At 43.2% G+C, this 19,867-nt stretch overlaps 1 protein-coding gene across 20 annotated transcripts in view; it reads right to left on the reverse strand.

Annotated features, from left to right (window-relative positions):
• MAGI1 (membrane associated guanylate kinase, WW and PDZ domain containing 1) overlaps window positions 1-19,867 on the reverse strand; it is a 643,266-nt gene that overhangs the window by 420,927 nt on the left and 202,472 nt on the right. The gene's annotated exons all lie outside the window — the stretch shown is intronic.

A 19,867-nucleotide genomic window follows, 5' to 3' on the forward strand; every position in this document is an offset into this window, starting at 1 on the left:
GAACCACCGTGTGTGCGCGCGCGCGCGCGCCCGTGTGTGTGTGTGTGTGTGTGTGTGTGTGTGTGTGTGTGTGTTTCACTGACCTCTAACTTACCCATAGTGAAGAACACAAACTTCAACTCTACACCAGGATGTTGTCTGCTGATGGTACAGCCATGTAACTATCAGGCAGATGAAGGCAGAGACGTTTCCAGTACCCCAAAAGACTCCTTCGCTGGGGTCTCTTTTTACCCTTTCAACAACATCTTCACCAACTTCTGGTTTTGTTTCTTTGTTTTTCTACCATGTGCAAAATGAAAGAGATTCTGAATAAGACACTGGCAAGGAAGCTCATACTTTTTAATTGCAGGAAACCAAAAATCTTTAATAAAGAGATATAGACTAAAAATAGTACCAAGATCCTAGCACTATTCTATAAGGAGATGAAAATTCAACACTGGGCTAAAATTACACAGGTGACGTTTATTGTAAAGGGTATTGTAGATACGAAAATGTATTACATTTTCTAAATGAAATTTTCTCAATGAAATGACAGTTTCTAAATGAAATATCTTTATTCTCAATAGTCATTGTTTAAATAATCATTATTTACATGTTTACTGACTACAAAAAAAAGATTCACTCAAGAAATAGTCACATGTGACACAATGTGCCCCTCACAATTCTCATAACTGTTGCCTTTGAGAAACTTTGTTCCATCCATAATTTGAGAATGTCAGGAGGCAACATAGCTTGTTAAAAAAATTTTGTAAAGGACAAAATGCCTCAGACCATCTCTTACACAGGAAACGTGAGAGCTTCCAAAAAAACTTTTTTTAACTAAGCCCCACAGAGCCTACTTACACCTTAAAGGTAGTAATAATGATAAATTAACAAGAATCTAGCACAAACGATTTGGGGCATCTCTAAAATCCACTCTGTATCTCTCCCTGCGACAAGTCCAAGAACCGTCACATCCCATTCATAACAGTCAATAACTTTGAAAAAAAACATTTGTCTTATCAATGTAGAAGCCCAGAGAAGTATCACACCATTAGCTTCTCAACACAGCCTGGCACGGACTCTGCTCGGCACAGCACACAAGTTAGAAAATCAGAAAGTTCCAAAGAATCCATCATTTTGCACAACAGAGAATTTTTCAGATGGCTTAGTAAACGGGACACGTTAATGCCAGAACATCAAAACCGAGGAAAGATTTCCAGAAGACATCACTGACTGGTGTGGACAATTGATTTCTATCAGGGTTTCTCAACCTTGACACCATTAATACTTGGAACCAGCTACCTCTTTGTTTGGGAGCGGCTGCCCTGTGCATTGCAGGATATGGAATGGCATCCCTGATCTCTGCCCACGACATGCCAGTAGCATGCCCCCTATGTAGTCACAACCAAAGGAATAACTAACTCCAGATGTTGCCAAAGCCTCTTGGGAGGTAAAATAACCTCTGGGTGAGAACCACTGATTTATAACAAGGACACCCAAGAGAAGCACCTAGGTTAACCATCCGACTTTTGTTCCCAGCTCAGGTCATGATCTCACCATTCATGAGTTAGAGGTCTGCATTGGGCTTTGCACTGATAGTGCGGAGCTTGCTTGGAATTCTCTCTCCCTCTCTTTCTGCCCCTATACCACTCGCGTGCTCTCTCAAAATAAATAAACTTTAAAAGAAATGACACTGATGACGACGATGATGATGATAGTGGTGGTGGTGGTGGTAATAATGACAGCAATAATAATAATAATAATAATAAGACAAAACAACCTCCACCTAGTCAGCATTCTACATCACCTGTTGCACTGAGAACTTTATATATGTTTCATCCTATAAAGCAACCGAGAGATAAGTACCATATAATTTTCCACAATTAACAGAGAACAACAGAAATGAGGTTCAGAAAAGTAAACTGTCCTCTTAAAGGTCACACAGTGAGGAAGAGGATGACCCAAGGACTAACGAAGCCTAACTTTTAAATTTATAATTTTATTGGGGCGCCCAGATGGCTCAGTCGGTTAAGCATCCGACTTCAGCTCAGGTCATGATCTCACGGTCCGTGAGTTCGAGCCCCGCGTCGGGCTCTGTGCTGAGGCTCAGAGCCTGTGCTCAGAGCCTGGAGCATGCTTCAGATTCTGTGTCTCCCTCTCTCTAACCCTCCCCCGTTCATGCTCTGTCTCTCTCTGTCTCAAAAATAAACATTAAAAAAAATTTTAAATTTATAATTTTATCACTAGCATACTCTCTATTGCCAGCTCCACACAATGAGAGTGCTCTTTGAACAAAGCACCAGGTTACTCCCAACAGATAAATATGGAACATGGTACCCAAAGGATCTAACAGACCATATCTAGTGTCAGGGCAAGCAGGCCACCAATGGACAGGGAACTCTCAGGTGACTTCTTTTAAAAACATATGCATCACCTATGAGTTCAACAATCCTCAGAGCAACCTTTCAAGACAGGTATCAATATTCCCATGGTACAGGTAAGAAAACTGAGTAGCAAGAGATTGAGTAAATTATCCCAACTCACCTAGCTGGCTTCCCGGATGGAGCAAAGATTTAAAATAAGATCAGTCTCACAGGTGAACCTCAAGGGCTTAGAACACAGTGATTTTATGCGTTGAGCAACAATAATAAAGAACGAACATGCCAACACACTATTAGCAGTAACTGACAAGGGGGAAAAGTCTCTTGGGTCCCATTGCAGAGGGAGGCTTTCGTAAGACCAACTGAACCCTAGCCTCAGGCTCCAATCGCCTCACAAGCTGGGAACTCTTCCGGTTTTCTGTCACTCTGGACCTACCTCGAGGATCTTGGCTCTTGGCTTTTTAGATCACATTTTAAGTAGATCCAGATTTTTTTCTTTTTTTTTTTTTTTTTTGGTTAAGTGAATTCTCCCTTCACAAAAATATTAAGTTCACAGCTGAAGCTCAGCTGGGAATGTGAGGTATACGAACAATGTGTCTCATGGAAAATCCAAAGGGGAAAGGAAAGAAACAAAAGGAGATTTATGGTGGGAAAATGAGAGCAATACCCAGAGTGGGAATAATCTTAAAGTACAGATATTTAATCTGAGAGAAATATTTGGATACTGGGAATTCCAAAGGAGAACTGAGCCCACGATTATGGTCTAGAAGGACCCATGGGCTATTATTAGGAAGTGCATTTACATTGAAATACAATGCTACATACACACATACGCACACCAGAGCGGTGTAGAAATACTATTTGTGGTCTTCCAAAGCATTCTCATCACAGACAGCAATGATCTGCTCTAATAGCTGGGATAATTGACCACGCTGGGACCCTGAGCTTGTTTCCGGACACTTCAGCAGCTCCAATGCGGAAGATAAATTTAAATTTAAGGCCATGAGGACACAGTAACAAGTGTCACGGTTTCCAAGGGGAGGTTAAGTAAGTAGGTGAGAGAATTTCGTACAAACGTTTACCAGGATCACAGAAATACAGTTCTCCAACGGCATACATTTTATGTTCCCTTGCAATATGAAAATAATAGAGCTCATGCTACTGGGACAACTGAGGGCAATAAAGGCGGCCGAGAGAGACATCGGTGGACATTGAGGAGACATCACTAAATTAAAGAACGATTTAAACCCAGGGGTCTTTCAGAAACACTGTGCGCTGGGCTGTTCACGTTGGTTCTACCCAGTCCCATCGCCCTGCAGAAACCCTGAAAGGGTTCCCAATCCAGAAGCCCTTTTCCTTGCGATGGAAAATCCAACTCAAGCTAAGGAAGGGACACTCTCCTTTTCTTACCTAGTCGTACACCCAAGCCCTGGGGCCTGGAAGCCAAGGAATAGGCCAGAAGAGGTGAAGAGGGGGCACCTGGGTGGCTCAGTCAGGTAAGCATCCGACTTTGGCTCGGGTCATGATCTCATGGCTCGTGAGTCCAAGCCCCACGTCAGGCTCCACGCTGTCAGCACGAAGCCCACTTCAGATCCTCTGTCTCCCTCTCTCTGCGCCCCTCCCCCCCGCTCTCACGAGCACGCGCTCACGCCCGCTCTATCAAAACGAAACATTTAAAAAAATTATATTAAAAAAATAAAACAATAGAAAAGGAGGAGAGGATTGGTTGCCCCGAGGAAAAATGGTACCCAGTGACCACAGAAATGGAGAACGGATGCGACGCAGGCAAGAACAGATACACCGCGCATTCAGGTCTGTCTTGTGCACATTTAACGGGGAACACCGCCCGGCTCCTCCTTCTTCAGTCGGGCTTCACAACCCACCCAGGGTCCTTTCTTCTGTACAGCCCCACTGCACACCCACTTTTTGAAGTTCCCCTGCTGCCAACACACATCCCTCTCTATTTTCTCATTTTCCTTCATTTCAGGATCTCCTCTTTCCCAAAGCATCTCATGATTTCATCCAGGGCCGAAACATGAGCCAGGATACAAATTCATTCATCAAAAGGTGCTACCAGCATTATCCTTGCCAGTGATGTCACGTGTTAGGTACAATCATTATAACCTGAAGGCATGCGTGCCGCTAGTAAAGCTTCAGACTTTGTGGCACTTTGGGGGAGACCAAAAGGACCTTTCCTCCTCACACCTTGAAATCATCCTAGGGAGAGACAGAATGCCTCTGAGGACTCCCTCTTCTATCTAATCTCTAGCCCATACACCTAAAAGGCCAACTGGTGTGTCAATTGGTACGCCTCTCCTTGGAAAAGTAATACTTCCAAAGGTTATTTCAAGACAGACTGTTAAATGAAACATGAGTAAGTCCATTAGAGTGTTCATTAGGAACACAAGTCAGAAACTGCTCCAGACAAGAAACTAGTAACGACAACAACAAATGGAAAATGAACTCCAACTCGGCTCCCCGGAGAGAATCAAATGAAGTGACGGGTATTTTCCTTCTCTAATTTCCGAGGACCCAGCAAAGGTTGCATCTCTGTCAGTGATATTAAAGAGCTGGTCTTGGGGGACGATGAAGGCAGCCCTGTGCTGGAGTTCTGGCATTCCTCCATCAGCCAAAGAGGGGACACCCCAGTCTCCACATACGGAAAGGAGTAGATCTCTCCACTGCGACAAACTACAGGCGATACACGTTCAAACCCTGCTACTCTGCTACTTACACGACACGTAAACATACACCCACAAGTTCAATAACATACAAATATGTGTTTGGTCAAACTGCCGAAGAACTCACAAAGAAAGCTGCCACTGCAAAGGTATATTGGCCTTCTGAGTAATTTCACTAAACATTTGTTCACGTTATTTGCTTCTGGCATACGGATTTACTTTTAATGTTAGCCATGACATGTGCCTTCCAGTTTCAGTGGTATCCCCTGTGCAGTGACTTCCTCAACCCGCACCTCTAAATGTGGTGACCAGACACCCCATGTGCCCAGATGCTTTAGATGAAAAGCATCAAGACTTCCCGCAGGTTCCCCTGGACCTCTCATTCCCAGATGCATCCGTTTGTTGTCATAACTGTTTTATATTCCAAAATAGACTACTGATGCACTCGGGAAAAAATAAAAACTCACCATCTACAGGGCCGTCATGACACAGGCTCACTTGCACCACAATCTGCCTCGCTCATTGTAACCGGGCAACGCGACACTGCCTTCCCCTCTACCTGGAAAGGTCTTTACCCGGTTCTTGCCATTCTTCTTGTCTCAGCTTCAAGGGTTACCTTGTCAGAGAAGATTTTTTTTCACGGCCTGGAAAGAGAGCTATGGAAAATAGCCCTATTCCCTCCAGAGTTCCAATGACTGTCAACTCCAACAACCCATTTATGTCCTTTGTGGCACCTATATGCCTTTTAATTGTGTCTGCTTTGTTATCTGTGTATGTATTTGGTCTCTCACTCTTCTTCTTCCATGAAACTGTATGTTTCAGGATGGAACCAGGCAATACCCTCATCACCTTGCAAATACCTGGCAGAGAGTAAGCAATTGTTTGGGTAATTAATCTACTGGGGTTTTTTTTGCCTTTTTGGTTTTTTAGTTTATTTATTTTGAGAGAGAGAGAGCATGCATGTGTGCATAGGAAAGGAGCAGAGAGGGAGGGAGGGAGAGAGAGAGAGAAGGAGGGAAGGAGGGAGAGGGAGAGGGAGAGGGAGAGGGAGAGAGAGAGAGAGAGAGAGAGAGAGAGAATCCAAAGCAGGTTCCACTCTATCAGTGCAGAGCCCAACAAAGGGCTCAATCCCATGCACCATGAGATCATGACCTGAGCTGACATCAGCAGTCAGACTCTCAACCAAGCCACCCAGATGCCCCTAATCTATTGATTTTAAACAAAAGATTGATGAATAACTTAATGAAGAGCTACATATAGTCTCAGTCAGCTGTAGCTGTCATAACAAAATACCATAGACTGGGTGACTTCATCAACAGGAATTTCTCAGGGTTCTAAAGGTTGGGAAGTCCAAAATCAAGGTATCAACTAATTCATTTCCTAATGAGAGCTCTCTTTCTAGCTTTCAGATGGCCATCTTTTCACTGGGTCCTTACATGATAGAGACAGAAAGCTTTGGTCTCTCTTTCTCTTCTTATGAACACACTAATCCCACTAAAGGGACCCCATGCTCATGATCTCATCTAAACCAAATTACATCCCAAAGGCCCCACCTCCAAATACCATCACATCAGGGGTTAGGGCTCCAACACATGAATTAGGAGGGGGCAGAAACACGCAGTCCATAACATATACACAAAGGAAAGAAAGCTTTTCTTCTCAATGGAGAACTGATTTTTAGCTACTGGAAACTAACTGTAGAAAATATGTATGCATATGGGAAGGCAAAACACTACCACACATTTTTTCATTACTTATCTCCATGTAATTTCACAAAATAATCATAACTCATAATATTTGTTGGGCATTTATTGTTATGGGAACATTTTTCTTGGTCTTATTCAGCCGCTACTGACATGACCAAATGATTAAATCTACATTTGCTAACATTTTCTGGTTAGAGTCTAGGAGATTAATGTCTAAATCCTCGGTTGCTTTTTTCTTATTACATCGGACATCTTCTGGATTGTCTGCCAAGCCCAGAAGCCAACCTTCTTCTTGGGAAGCTTCCTGCCAGATCTCCATGGGGGGGCCCTAGGCAGCCATGATTAGGCTGGGAGTCTAAGCTCCACTCATTGGCCAAGAGCAGTCATGTGACCCAAGCTTGGCAAAGCAGAATCTCTTTCCAGGGAATGTGGAATTGTGACTGAGAGTCAGCTAGCCAGTCTCCGTGGGTGGCTGTACAAGGAGCAAGGGGTTATTCATGTTTTCTTCCATGAAAGAAAGCTGCTCTGCAAAGAAAGAGAATGCTGCAAAAACAAGAAAGCAGAAACACGAGGGAAAAATAAAGGGCTGATAGCTTTCCAGGTCCATTCCCAAGTACCTGCTCATTCCGGACCCTGAGAGCAAGAGATCCCTGTATCCTCAAGACTCCCTCTTTTTCTTCTTCTGCTTCAGTCAGCTTCACTGCTAGCTAGTTCATGTACTGTCAACTAATGTTTTAATTTCCTGAGAACATCAAAGTCTTTTGTGTACTTACATACACACATGTGTGTCCAGGCACATACTCAGCTATAAACACCGAACTATTTCTCCCACAGAAACTCTGGGAGAGGGGAGGTCATCTCATGATCTCTGAATTAATCCAGCCTGAAACTGATCTGTGTATCTCTACGACTCAAAGCCAAGCTATCTAAAGAGCTTTCAGGAAACATATTTTTCTAGACAAATGATAATTTTTTTTAAGCGGAGGGGAAAAATAATAATGTGACCCAAGCTGGCCATTCTTATCGCATTTCTGACTCAACATAAGTGCAATGAAAAAGTTGGCACAAAGTGGGTGTTCCGGAAATGATCACTGCTGCTAAGTTGCTATTCATATCACCTGCTCCTAACCCAGTAGTCTCAGTGGGGCTGGCAAGGTGGGGGCACACAGTGCTGTGACTCTAAAAACACCTTCTCTGAGCAAGGATTGATTAAAACTACAGGATAACTATACGAATTGGCAAAGAAACTCGGCACTCTGTGTTCCAAAGGAATTCTAGATGACATAAAATTAATGACATAAAATGACTGGCTAATACTGATTTACATTTCTGAAAAGAAAACTATGTAAATTTATACCTATTAAAGAGAAGCAATACAAAAAATACATAGTCACATTGGCATTCGAAACAATGAAAGCATCTTCACTCTTTGGCAAAAATCCAGAAGGAGCAAGACGTCAACACGGCATTTGTGCACGTGTCGGGATCACTTTCCAAGCTGCCTCCTCTGTATCTTCCTAAGTCTCACACCCCCATTCCTTCCAGCTCCTTCATGGATCTAGCATGGGCTGGGTGGAAACTTCTAACAGCTGATGGTCCTTTTATTGGTCACTAGCCACCTGCTCCAAGAAATCTTAGAGCAAAGCACGACTATCCTCAAACAAAAGCAGAAGGAAGGCACTGTGGGGGAACAAAGGGAAACGGTAAAGTGGTAAGATTTTGCGATCACCTTCACTAACAATCAAACAAACCAAACGGTAACAATGAGATGCTATTTGAGGTCTATCGGGTGGGCAGTTAGTTACTCAGGAAAAATAAATACTACATAGTGATGGTAGAGATGTAGAAAAAGAACCAACCCATACTTAACTGGTAAGAGGGTACCTTGTTCCAGCCTTTCTGGAGGGAGTCTTGGCAATTCTTTCACATACACATCGTCTCTGACCCAGCAAACCCACTACTAGAAATTTACCCTACAGAAAAAAGCAGGAAGATGCAGAGTGCATAGGGCACACAGGTGTTCGGAACAATGAAGACCAAAAACTGGTCTTACAATAGAGAAAAAAATGTCATCAATCCAAAGGTCCCATGCTAGTGGAGTGGTTCCCTGAAATTCAGCATGTATATATATATTTAAGTCCAGGGTTCTTCAAACTTCATTCTGAAAAGCTACAGGAGCGGCCAACATGTCTAAAGTTCCCCTGCAGAAGCAACCAGGGAATTTCACTGGGTGGGTTTCTTCCCAGTTCATCCCAAACATTACCTGTATTACCATCCTCGTAAAACTATGTGTCATAAAATGATTCTACTGCTTAAGAAATAAAAAAAATGGTTGGATAATAAGGACTATTATGCAACTGTTATAAATCAGGTTATATAAAAATAGATACAAACTAAAAAGGATAATTAGCTCCCAAGTATCTAGTACATTCCAGTGAAGGTTGGGTCTTTAATACCCAATAATTAAAGGCACAGATTGTCCTGCCATACACCAGGGCTCTCGTCCCTAATAAATTCTTAATAACGGTGTAACCTTTTAATTACATCTGCATGAGGCAGTAGTGATAAAACCTCATTCTTCAGATGGTGATGAAATTTAACGGAGGATGCATGCAAAAGTGTTTTGCCTCCTTGTCCAGTACACAATACTCCATAATGGAAGCCCTTTTGATATACATCTGCTGAAGCCGAGAAGTTCACATTCAGCCAGTATTTGATACTTCTCATTCATGCAGTACTTGAAACTATCATCACAACAGACCTCCTAGAAGGCACCCATAAAACCAAGTCTTTTAGATAATCAAAAATTACTGCTCTCACGCAAAGGACTCCAGTCTTTGAAAGGTACACCTTTGAAATGTACATTTTTGTGGGTTGTTTCGTTTTTGGTTTTTTGTTGTTTTTTTGTTGTTGTTGTTTGGCAGCTGAAGAAGTAAGTACTTCATTTCTTAAGCAACTGCGAAACCTTGCAAACAACCCCAACAGGAAGGACACTCACCTCTCCCACAACCACACGGCTACTCAGAGAACACTCAGAGCATCACACAGTGTTACCAAAAGCTTTTATGGACAAGGGGATGGCTGTCGTGTTTTTATGTCTTTGAGAAATGGTGCTAATTCCGATCTCATTTCTGCAGTGATTTGATTTGATCATTTTAAAACACAGACATAAAATGGCTCATTTATATAACCAGTTGCTAAGAGCCTTGGCATTTTAATAGGTGGCTTATGAAAACATACCTTTCGAAAGAAAATACTAGTGTCTACAGAGAGGAAAAGGATGGATGAGGCTCATAAAGTTTAACTGCATTTTAGTTTTGATTTGGGAAAACTGCAAGATCATCCACTTGGGAAACTCAACCTATAGATCCACTGATACTGCGAAGTCCTACCAAATACAGTCCCCAGCCACCTGCTGCCGGGAGAGCCCATCGTCTCAAGGGTTCCAGGAGCCAGCAGCAAACAGCAAACTTGGTATCTGCCCCTCACTCACAACCTCCCCGTCCAGTCTCGCGGTGGTCTCTGTGACTGAAGGAACTGGATGGAGTCTCCCTCCTCAAAGTCTGACAAGACTGGGCTCGGTGGTCTCGGAATGAGGTGGTCTGGCCACCATGGCTAAAAGGGAGTTACCACCAGCTCTGTCCTTTTCTCAAGACGCAACACCTGCTAAACCATTCAAATTCAATCCTGCTTAAGCCATTTGTGTGTATTTCCCCAAATTGTGCCAGAAAATGATATGCTTTTTTAAAAGCCTCATATTATTTGAGTTTTGCATATCAGATGTTGACATATTTTATATCAGAATTTAATTTAAGAAACGCTTTGCCGTAAATTATAATTAGCTAACTGCACGTGTGAATGCCTCCATGGTTTGAAATGATTTATTAAGTTCTGAATGGCACATGCAAAAAGGAAACATCATCTGTGGTTCCACATTTACCTTTTCTTTAATGTTTATTTTTGAGAGAGAGAGAGAGAGAGAGAGAGCACAAGCAGGGGAGGAGCAGAGAGAGAGGAAGACACAGAATCCGAAGCAGGTTCCAGGCTCCAAACTGTCAGCACAGGACCCGACGAGGGGCTCCAGTTCATGAACTGTGATCACGACCTGAGCCAAAGTCGGACACCTAACCAGCTGAGCCACCCAGGCACCCCCACATTTACCTTTCCCATGCCACAGTAGTAAAGCTCGGGCATAGTACCAGTTAAAAAGAAAACAAAAGCTTTCTCTGCGAAATTAACTGTCTGCAGATAAAAAGCAAAACACTTACTGATAGACTTCTCACTAACCCAATACTATATTTGAACTTCTCCTATTTTCCAAAATGAAGCCAGGTTAACACCCGAGTAGCTAACAGAAAAGAGAGAGAACAAGTGATCAACGACACTGAAAATGTGTCAAATGTGCTCAGTTGTGAGGACACAACTCTTCTGGACCATTCCTATTCTACTGTGGATGACCTGAGTAACAACTATTGCTCTGGCCTTAGTAAATACCATTTTTATGACAGTAATGAAAAGGAACAGTCTGCCCGTGTTTTTAAGCTAATGACATAGCAAATGTAATAGGACAAGACACAATGGTCTAATAAAAAAGAAAAGCAAATCCTGAAAGAAATTTGGACTATGATAATGGCCTCAAATAATCATTTTCAATGCAAGACACCATGTTATCTCTTAATTGTTCCTTTCTAGTTATATAGTAAAAGCCAAAAGATGTAACACATTAACTGCAAAGAATAACTAAGTGAAATTAGGAGACTCCGTCTGTCTCTCTCTCTCTTTTCTTTTTTAAATAGAATTTAAAAGACTTACAGTCTTTTATTTTTTTAACACAAGATTCTATATTATTCAAACACTGCCTTGGTCTTGAAAATGTTGGTTAAGGGGCGCCTGGGTGGCGCAGTCGGTTAGGCGTCCGACTTCAGCCAGGTCACAATCTCGCGGTCCGTGAGTTCGAGCCCCGCGTCGGGCTCTGGGCTGATGGCTAGGACCCTGGAACCTGTTTCCGATTCTGTGTCTCCCTCTCTCTCTGCCCCTCCCCCGTTCATGCTCTGTCTCTCGCTGTCCCAAAAATAAATAAACGTTGAAAAAAAAATTAAAAAAAAAAGAAAAAAAGAAAATGTTGGTTAATTAATCCTCCATGGGTTATCTTACACTTTTTTCTATGAAAGCACTCACTGCGCCTTTTTTTTAAATTTTTTTTAATGTTTACTTATTTTTGAGAGAGGGAGAGATGGAGTATGGGGAAGGGGCAGAGAGACAAGAAGGAGACACAGAATCCAAAGCAGGCTCCAGACTCTGAGCTGTCAGCACAGAGCCCAACACAGGGCTCCAACTCACGAACTGTGAGATCGAGACCTGATCCAAAGTCAGATACTTAACCGGCTTAGTCACCCAGGCACCCCTCATTGTACTATTCTGCATTTAGTTTGTACATCTATCTCCACGCTTCTTTTGTTTTTTAATGTTTATTTACTTTTTAGAGAGAGAAGGGAGGAGCAGAGAGACAGGGGAACAGAGGATCCAAAGCAGGCTCTGTGCTGACAGCAGGCAACCCAATATGGGGCTCCAACCTGGGAACAGCGAAATCATGACCACAGTGAGCTGAAGTCGGATGCTTAACCTACTGAGCCACCCAGGCGCCACTATCTCTACATTTCATTCAACAAGTATTGACTGAGATTCTATTGCTGGGCACCATACCAGACGGCGGAGATCTGACAACGAACATGGTTAAGTTTAGTGGTCTGATGGAACAATATACAGACTCAGAGCTGAAAAAGTGCCGGTAAGTTCTATAAAGGGTAGTCAGTACAGGGTGCTGTCAGAACATAGAGAAGGAGGATCCAGTCCAGATGTGGGAATGAGGGAAGGCTTTCCAGAAGACAGGACTCAAAGAGTGAATCCGTGTTGGCCAACAGAAGCAGCAGCAAAGGAGGGGTGAGGAAAGTTAAGTGCATCGTTGCTCCAAGAAATGACATGTGCAACAGCTCAGTGGTAGGCAGAGGACTGCATGAAGGAGAAGCCCATCTTTAGTAAACTCACGGGGAAGGGAACGCGTTCAAGATGAGGTCAGAGAATGAGCTGGAGGTAACCACCGAAGGGCTTGGTACCTCTTGTTAAGGAGTTTCAACTTTGATCCTGACAGCATTGCAGACCCAGGTCTCACTGTTATAGAACAAGTGTTCTGGCAGCTGTGAAGAGAGGAGATTGGAGTTTGAAGGAAGCCCCTAGCAGATGGCTTCCCAGAATGCGGTGTAGGGACTCAATGTAAGATCAATAACGCTGATTCAACTTAATTCACACTGAAAAACATGCCCATAGCTGTTGAGATCTCTCCGCATCTTCTTGCTGTTTACAGCCAATCTGTGATCACTTCCTGTCCCAGTTACATCAGTGGTGTTACCCTCCATGTTGAGGAGCCCATGTATGGAAGGAAAGTAATGGGATACAGATCTCTTCCGTTTAAGTGAAGGAGAGTAACTTGCACTCTAATTTAGAAACATCTTCATCAGGGAGCCTTACCCTTTGGGGGTCAAGAGTCTGTACAGTCATGACTCCCTCAAATCACAGAATCTTGAATGTAACTTCTGAAGCTCATTCACGGGCCCCCAAATATCTCTAGATCAGATGGGATTCCTCGGGTTCCAAGAAACAGGAAATCTAAGTCACACAAACTCAAGTTGCCCACCCTCCAGGACTCTATTATCTTACAGACATAACATGCTTAACATGTTACCGAATAACACAGTACACGTTGAATCAAGAGGTACGGTCTGCATCATTAAGACCGTCTCTCTTTCATCTCTGCGAGCTTCATTCTTAGGATCCATGTGATAGTAACATAAGCAGCCAACAGCTATAGGCCAACGACGTGGCCAGTTCAAGGGTGAAGGAAAGGCGATGGTATTCTTTTTCCTACTGCACCAATACTTACAGTATTAGCTCTAATGATTTCTGAGGAGATCACATGCCCATCTTTGAATCAACCGCCATAGCCAAGGAGGCGTGATTCTCTCTTTGGTCAATCTTAGGCCACATGCCTACTCCAGGAACTGGGGGTCAAAATGGCAGAGGAAAGGGTGGGGGGGGGGCTGTGATAGTGGTGTTGACTCGAAGAAAATCTAAAAGGTTTCTGCTGAAAGATAGGGAGGTAGGTGCTGGTTACAAACTCTTGATCTACTGAATTTAAGTAGACTAATCTTTTGCATTAGAATCAAAGAATCACTGTATCTCAGAACTCAAGCAAACAAACACAGTGATCTAAACCAATAATTCTCAACGTGTGGTCGCGGAGCCCTGGGGGATCCTGAGACCTTCTCTGGATATGCCAGAACTGGGTCATTGTCCTGCACTGTTCAGGTACTGAGGGTTCCTGTACTTTAGCGACAGTGTAGATGTTTACATGACTGGTGCCCTGCCCAAGGCTGTGAGCTCCACGCAGGCAACACCCACACTGGTACCACTCCCCACAGTAAGCCCCACATCTGGCATACTTCCTGGAAGTCAACAAGTGTTTCTTGAATGAGAAACTGAATAAATAACAACACAACTAGAACACCTGAATACTTTCTTGGATCTTTACCCACAAATGCTCTTTCTTATGGAGTGAACCACTAAAAGAATTCTGAATCCCACATTCTCAGCGAAGATGTTATATGGTAAGAGGCGTGATTCTTATCCACATGGAGCACAAACAGATATTATAACAATGAATAAAAATTACTCACAACCTACAGTAAATGCCAAACCAAAACAAGCAACATAACCACACTACAATCTGTCATGATTTACTTGGGAAAAGGCTTTCTCAGTGCCCCTGTGAGTTAACATATTCAGATTGGGGCACAGTTTAAAACAAACACCCAAGAACCATCAGAGGACAAAGTTAGATGCTACATAACAGTGAGGAAACTCAGCCCCTATTAAGGCATGTTGCAAGGGGAAAATGGCTTATGTAAATTAATAAACACTGAGAAAATATTCTTTTGTAGAATTACTTTTTTGTATTTAAAAGCAACCGTCTCCACCTGACCAAATCACAATCTTCATTCACATAAAGAAGAAAGACACCAAGTGTCTATAGGCACCTACCAACTGAACAGAAATACAGAAAGCAGAGGAACATGTAAAACCATAAATTGACATCATAAGAATGGGATCAGCTAATCCACACTGGGAAACCATAGAACAATTCAGGTTTTTTCAAAAATAAATTGCAGAGGGACACCTGGGTGGCTCAGTCGGTTGAGCATCTGACTTTGGCTCAGGTCATAATCTCACAGTTAGTGGGTTCAAGCCCCGCATCAGGCTCTGTGCTGACTGCTTGCTCAGAGCCTGGAGTCTGCTTCAGTTTCTGTGTCTCCTTCTCTCTCTGCTCCTCCCCCGCTCATGCTTTGTCTCACTCTGTTTCTCAAAAATAAATAAATGTAAAAAAAAATTTTTTTTAATAAAAACAAAATAAATAAATTGCAGAGAGGGGCACCTGGGTGGCTCAGTCAGTTAAGCATCCGACTTCGGCTCAGGTCATGATCTCACAATTCACGGGTATTGAGCCCCGTGTGGGGCTCTGTGCTGACAGCTCAGAGCCTGGAGCCTGCTTTGGATTCCGTGTCTCCCCCTTTCTCTATTCTTCCCCGGCTCGCACTCTCTCTCTGTCCCTCAAAAATAAATAAATGTTAAAAAAAAAATGTCTTGCAACAAAAATAAATACATGAATTAATTAATTGCAGAGAAAGAGAGAGAGAGATAAAGAGCATGGGAGAAGAAACAGTGGGGGGATAGGTAGGGAGTGAAGCTAGAGAAGAAATTTAACAGATAAAAAGAAACACACCAGATGGGACATCTGGCTGGCTCAGTTGGTAGGACAAGGGACTCTTGATCTTGGCATCATGAGTTCAAGCCCCATTTGGGGCATGGAGACTATTTAAAACAAAAATGAATCAACCACTCAAAATATCTCAATACATGAACCTTAATTTGATCCTTATTCAAAGAGAAAAAACTATTTTATGGCATTTGATCATTAGTAATGTGAACACTGACTGGATATTTGATGGCTAAGGTGTTAGAATTAATTGTTTTAACTTAAAAATTTTAAATGACTTTTTTTAAAAAAAAAAATGTTTATTTTTGACAGAGAGAGAGAGAGGGCATGAGCAGGGGAGGGGCAGAGAGAAAGGGAGACACAGAATCCAAAGCAGGCTCCAGGCTCCGAGCCGTCAGCCCAGAGCCTGACACGGGGCTCGAACTCACGGAGTGCGGGATCATGACCTGAGCCGAAGTCGGACGCTTAACCGACTGAGCCACCCAGGTGCCCCTAAATGACTTTTTAAAAATCCCTCTCACAGCACATACTGAAATACATGCGAAGTGACACAACATCTACGAATTGCTTCAAAATAAAATAGGAAGGGGGAAAGGACCAAGGGAGGATGGCGGCACGCTGGGGTGCCTTCTATCATGCTGTCTGCTCCTTCTGTATTCTATCTCATTCTCTGGAGACAAGAGGGAAAACAGATTTCACAAAAGCAAGGGCCTTCGCCACCTTGTTTCCTATGCCCAGTCCCTGGCGCAGTTGCTGAGAAACAAGCAGCTCAATCAGTAAAGGAAAAGTGCACTGGAGAAGGAAAAAAATAAGAAGGGCTCCATAAATATTTGTTGAAGGAAGGAGAGGACATTCCCACTAGTCCACACTGTCCATTTAGTTCCTATTTCTCATTTCACAAGCCCAAAGGTAGTGGCCGCATGTGGAGTGCCGTCTAAAGCTAACTAGAACCTTCCTTCCCCAGGCTGCTTCGGCAGACACACACATCACATACGTGGCTGTGGTCAACAGTGGCTTCTAATTCTCCTCCTCACTGTCACTACTGTTACACCTCGAGGTGACATCTCCTGCAGGACTGACAGCTCAGTATGCACGTAAGTGCCATTTTTATGGGAATGCAGTGAAAGTGATGGGGGAGAGAAAAAAAAAAAAACCTTACCCAAAGTAACCTATTTATTTTTAAAACAGCGAATACTTACTGAGCCTGTGCTATGTGCCAGAATTGATCTAAGTACTGAGTGCTTCACGCACTCACATTTTTTTTTAACATTTATTTATTTTTGAGAGAAAGAGCATCCGAGTGGGGAAGATGCAGAGGACCTGAGGTGGGCTCTGTGCTGACAGCAGAGGCCCCAATGTGGGGCTCGAACTCACGAACCATGAGATCATGACCTGAGCCGAAGTCAGACACTTCACTGACAGAGCCCCCAGGTGCCCCCTGCACTGATATTTTTAAGAACGGACACATGCCTAGCACTCCCCTTCTCAATTGCACCACATGAGAGAGACAGCGGGGCACAGTGAGCTCTAGAAGTTAAGAAACCGGGTGTGAATCCTGGGGTTTTACCGCTTACCAGATAATGGGATATTTCAACTCTCTTCACCTCAGTGCCATCACAGATAAACTGGAGAACACTGAAAAACCTACTCCCCAGAGTTGCTGTCAGAATCAAACAAAGTGCTTGCCACAATGCCCAGGAAAAAAACCGTCATTCAAATTACTGATTATGGCACCAATGTTTTTCTCTAGGAAAATTATAAGTTCTAATTTGTTTTAATTGAAAGAGGATTAGAGGATATTTGGGTCACCGGGTCACGATGTCTACCCACTACCCTTGCAAATGTAGAAGCTGACGTCATTTGGGGAATATACCTGTCCTGCCTTTCCCAAGTCCTTGTGGGATCTTGGAGGAGACAAGTAACTACCTGCCAGAACTGCAGATGTGCAAACAGTGGTACTTATTTGCCCATCACATCTGGAAACCTTTGCAACTCCTCGGTGGCCAAGAACTCTTGACAAGTTCCAAAGCAGTCTGGCTTATCTGTGCCCCTGCTGCACAAGGGAAATGAGTCCCACTGGCTGGATGGAAGAAAACAAGGGGCCCCGCAGGTCTAGAGGCCCTAGGTAAGTTCTCGAACGTCACACTGTTAAAAAAACATACGACGGGGGCACCTGGGTGGCGCAGTCGGTTAAGCGTCCGACATCAGCCAGGTCACGATCTCGCGGTCCGTGAGTTCGAGCCCCGCGTCGGGCTCTGGGCTGATGGCTCAGAGCCTGGAGCCTGCTTCCGATTCTGTGTCTCCCTCTCTCTCTGCCCCTCCCCCGTTCATGCTCTGTCTCTCTCTGTCCCAAAAATAAATAAACGTTGAAAAAAAAATTTTTTTTAAAAACAAAAAACAAAAAACATACGACGGGTGATGGAGACCTTAAGAAAGCTGCACGTAAAAGCCAAATGGGTTGCTGAAAGGGTTTTGCGTAAGGCTCATCATCTCCAAAACTAAATCAGTCCTTTGCTCTGAGCTGACCCATCCTCTTTCCACCATTAATGGATTCGTGAACAAAGAAACGGACACAGGACACAAGAGCGCTCCATTTCCTCCTGAAAGTGGCCACCTAAATACCTTTCACATCTAATGCAGCATTTAGGGCTTGTGTTGTTTTTCAGGAAGGCAGCCATGGTTTTTCTCTTGCCTATCAATAATTTAAACTCTTAGTAAGTTATGGGCAAGATCTGCTTGCTGAAAACTGCCATGTTTCTCTCCTTCTAGATATCTTTTGCTCCTAGACACCAACAAATCTGTGGGAATATTCACAAATATTTTAGGCTTAAATGGATACTAAGTATTTACAGATGCCCCGAGAGAGCAGCAAGATCGGCACTCCCTGTGCCCAAGCCACCACACATACACACACAAACAGCCGAAGACAAAGAGGAGACCGTACTGTCTTCAAAAAGCACTAAGATGCATGAAGCGCTTTTAAAGAGCATACTGGTTTAAGATCTTTTTTTAAAAAAACAGTTTGGCAGTTTCTTTTTTTTAATTTTTTTTTAATGTTTTTATTTATTTTTGAGACAGAGAGAGACAGAGCATGAGCAAGGGAGGAGCAGAGAGAGGGGGAGACACAGAATCTGAAGTGCTCCAGGCTCCGAGCTGTCAGCACAGAGCCCGACGCGGGGCTTGAACCCACGGAGTGTGAGATCATGACCTGAGCTGAAGTTGGACGCTCAACCGACTGAGCCACCCAGGTGCCCCTGGTTTAAGATCTTTTAAAAGATAATCTTTGAAATCTCTAAGCCTAAGGTTAGTTTTGGGAAAACTAAGAGAAGCAATGAATAGAAAAGAGCTTACAGCTTGTCAATTAAACATTTTGGCCAATGGCATGTTCTTTTTTTTTTTTTAAAGTTTTCTTAACGTTTATTTATTTTTTAAGAGACCGAGAGACACAGAGCATGAGCAGGGGAGGGGCAGAGAGAGAGAGACACAGAATCTGAAGCAGGCTCCAGGCTCCGAGCTGTGAGCACAGAGCCTGACACGGGGCTCGAACCCACGAACTGTGAGATCATGACTTGAACCCAAGTAGGACAACTGAGCCACCTGGGCGTCTGGGCACGCACGTTCTTTTTTTATCCCCAAACTAAGGGAGGCTCTTACCATGTTTAGAATCTGTTTAGCATTTAAATAAACAACAAAAAAGGTAGCTTGAAAGTCAATTGTTCAAAACTTTAACCTTAGCAGAGAAGGGCTAGAGCTGGCTAGTAGTGGCTCACAAGGGCATCTCTTCCCAAATCCTTGCTCAGTGACCTCAGTTTGGTAGCTGGGGTTCGCCATGGTGGGTATAATGATACCACAGGAATCAGGAAGCGCTACAAATCTGGCTATTTTTCCCCAGAGTCAGCTGTTAAAATGACACTTATCAGCACACTGCTGAAGCTAAATGTCCATCCAAAAGGGAATGGTTAAATGAATTACTGCACAATTGTACGATGGCTGTCCTAAACACCGTGGAAGGTACAGAACTATATGGTTATTAAAGAGGAAGGATTTCCACGGTACCTTAAGTTAAAATTGTATACAATTTAAACGCTATGTACATATATACAAACACATGTATTTTTATATGTATCATGCCACTTCCAAAAGATATATATATGTACATTTACATGCACACGTAAAGGAAAAATTCTGGAAATACATACATCAAACATTATCAATGGATGGTAAGATTGTGAGGAAGTTCTAGCTTCTTAATCTCACTGTTCTGAATTTTCCAACATTTTTAGAATAAAC

The sequence above is a fragment of the Prionailurus bengalensis genome, chromosome A2 (genome assembly GCF_016509475.1).
Source record: "Prionailurus bengalensis isolate Pbe53 chromosome A2, Fcat_Pben_1.1_paternal_pri, whole genome shotgun sequence".
Classification (NCBI taxonomy): Eukaryota; Metazoa; Chordata; class Mammalia; order Carnivora; family Felidae; genus Prionailurus; species Prionailurus bengalensis.